The sequence below is a fragment of the Mustela putorius genome, unplaced genomic scaffold (genome assembly GCF_011764305.1).
Source record: "Mustela putorius furo isolate JIRA1106 unplaced genomic scaffold, ASM1176430v1.1 tig00000083_pilon_pilon_pilon, whole genome shotgun sequence".
NCBI lineage: Eukaryota > Metazoa > Chordata > Mammalia > Carnivora > Mustelidae > Mustela > Mustela putorius.
The window spans coordinates 37,198,461-37,201,674 of NW_025421273.1; the positions used below are offsets into that span (position 1 = coordinate 37,198,461).

Genomic DNA, 3,214 nt, shown 5'->3' on the forward strand with positions numbered 1-3,214 from the left:
TCTCATAGTTATCTATATCTATCTATCACCTATGTCTTTTTTTTAAAGATTTTATTTATTTATTTATTTGAGAGAGATTGTGTGCACGTGAGGGAGCATGAGGTGCAGGAAGAGGCAGAGGAGAGGGAGAAGCAGCTTCCCCCTGAAAAGGGAGTCTGAGCAAGGCAGAGCTAGGTCCCAGGACCCTGGGATCATGAGCTGAGCCAAAGGCAGATGCTTAACTGACATCTTTGTTGAACATCAGGCTGATTACTATCAAATATTACCATGAGGTTTTTCTTCTGTGTGTGTGTATGTGTGTGTGTGTGTGATCTCTTTTTTTTTATTTTAATCACTAGCCAAGGAGTACCATTTAAATTATCAAGAGGTAATATGGGAAAGTTATTAACTTTGTATGGTACAAAGGGGTTTCTGCTAGGTGACGGCTGAATATTGGCACTTTGGAAAAATTGCGCATTTTTTTTCATAGAATAAACAAAGAAAATTGAGAAATAATTTATCCAGCATCTTACAATTAGAAATACAAGCATGGTCAGGTTAAATGAACCTATGTCACAGAGGTCACTACTATATGTATTTTCAGTAGTTCATTTCAGCACATCAACAAAACAGTTTATAAATTTATTGGTTTTATAGTATTGCTCACTTTTAATTTGAAAACTACATTGGTTTTGTTGTTCAGTAAATTGTTTAAGCATTATCAGTTTATTTCTGCTTTTATGTGTACATATTTAAATAATATTACAATAAAGGCTTCCTACCTGAGCACCCAGGAAATGTATTTTGCTTTAGAAGTTAGCAAATAATAAGCAAATGTAGAAAAATATTTTACATATTGAAAAGTGGGAAATTATAGTATTTTAATATAGTATAAACTTTTACTATGGCATGTACTTACATTTTGAATGTTAGGTAATACATTACATTTACATAAACTATAGAAATTACTATATTTAAAATTTTATTGTAGGCTTAATTTTCCACCTATTATAATAAAAACTATTCTATAAGCACCTTTCTTTAAAAAAAATCAATCACTTTGGTGTACTTGACATTCCTCCAAAGTTATTGGCATGTTTACAGAATATAACATGTAAAGGATAAGACTTACTATAGAAGAATGGAAACCTTTTTAAAATAGTCACCTTTGATTTAACCCTATGTTAAACTTATCAAATATGGAGTTAAAATTGAAGTCCTTATAAATTCTGAACAAGGGTGTTCATCTAGGAGTTCAGTTTCTTTATATATTACATTTAATTTCAGTTGCCTATTAAGAACTCAGAGGTAGAAAAGATGAAAAATATTAAGATTCAACTAAAATTTTCCTGACTTTAGGCAAGTAGAGTTAATTTTAGTGAAATTAATTTGAAGAAAATAGAGTAGATATTACTGTTTTACAGGAAGAGCTACAGAATTAATAAGGTTTCTTAAGTCTGATAAATGACTTATGGATGGAATAGGCCACTAAAAATCACACCACCACTCTATTCAACATTACTAGAAAGTTAAAAGTGAAAGGAAGCCATCTAGTTTAAATTAATGTATATATTCTTGTGCTTCTCTATGCTTCAGAATAAATGCATTAATCAAGCAATGGGAGAAGAATGAAAAATAATTTAAACCAAATCTAAAGAATTACAGAAAATAATAATGAAGGAGGTTGAAAAATATCCAATGTAAATAATTTTATTTTCTTATATTTTAGATACTTTTTTCCTTGAAATTCATTTATCAAGAGTGACTGAAATAAAAAATACAATTGATTTCCATCATCATTGAAGCAGCTTTAAGAGAAAACTGGTCAGATGAATATTATTGCTTCCCATTTTCTTTTTTTTTTTTTTAAAGATTTTATTTATTTATTTGACAGAGATCACAAGTAAGCAGAGAGGCAGGCAGAGAGAGAGAGAGGAGGAAGCAGGCTCCATGCTGAGCAGAGAACCCAATTTGCTTCCCATTTTCAACCAGTGAATGGTTGCTGTTGGTAAAGACAGTTAATCATCTGTCAAGAATGCTTAAGCTATGCTATATAATACAACATGCCTGTTCACAGGGGGATAGAAAACTAGGAAATAACTTATGTGAACTTCTTGATATCATCATGCAAGACAAGCAAAAAATAACACCACCCATGCCTCTGAGAACACTGGACCATACACCTTGAAAAGCTTTGGATCCTTCATCCCAAGAAGTTTTCCTTCAGTAGTCAAGCATATCTGTGTACATGATGTCAGTTCCTCTGCTGCCTGACTACATCATCATAGGACAATGAGGATGTCAAATGAATAGAAATTCAACTCAGCAACCACTGTGAGGGGTTGTGCTGCCATCTGGCTGATGAAGATCTGAGCATTAAGATCTGGAAGCGTTCTCTTTGCAGTAGAATAGATACTTAAGTAAGCATCTAGGTAGATAATAATACCCCACACACATTAAAGCTGTGGTATAGGCCACTTGATCTCATCAGAATTGTTGATTGTAACCAGTCACCAAGGCCACTGAATTCCCTTTCAGCTCTGCCTTTGCCCACATCAGCTACTAGGTGGGCTCTAGCAAAATCAAGAGGATTCAAAAAACAAAAGGATGTGGCTCCAATGGCACCACCTGATGCCAGGTTCCCTGCAAAAGTAGTGCCAAAAATGGGTTTTGTCCACAGCACCCAGGAAGATCTACTTGCATTTATCTGTGGAGGCACAGTGATGAGCCTGGGTGGAGAAGTATCTGATGACATTGGCTAACTTGCCACTCCAGAAAGACAGGAATCCTCGCTCTTTGGGAATATGAAGCACACAGTCTATTACGCCCCTGTGAGTTGCTTGCTGGAATGCTACACCTGCAGCAGCAGCAGCAGCTTGACTTCCTCTCTGGGCACTACTGCAGCCACTCCACCTGCCAGGAAGTCCTTGGCAAAGGATGCAGTGGCATCTGCCATGTTGAAAGGAAAGAGCAGGTGGGCAATTGGGGGATGGTGGTAGGAACCACTGGGACTCTGGGGCTCTGGACTCCAGTGTAAATAATTTTATTTATTTACTTATGTTAAAAGATGTATGTATGTATGTTTGTTTGTTTGTTTATTTTGAGAGAGAGATAGTACACCAACCTGAGGAAATATGGGAGGGAAAGAGGAAGAGGCAGAAGAACAGAAGCTGACTCCTGCCCAGTGAAAGCCCCATGTGGAGCTGGATCTCATCACCCTGACATCATGACCTGA

General features: G+C 36.0%; 1 pseudogene; it reads right to left on the reverse strand.

Annotated features, from left to right (window-relative positions):
* Positions 1-2,080: 2,080 nt before the first annotated feature.
* LOC123391197 lies at positions 2,081-2,935 on the reverse strand (annotated as a pseudogene).
* Between the last annotated feature and the right edge of the window lie 279 nt (positions 2,936-3,214).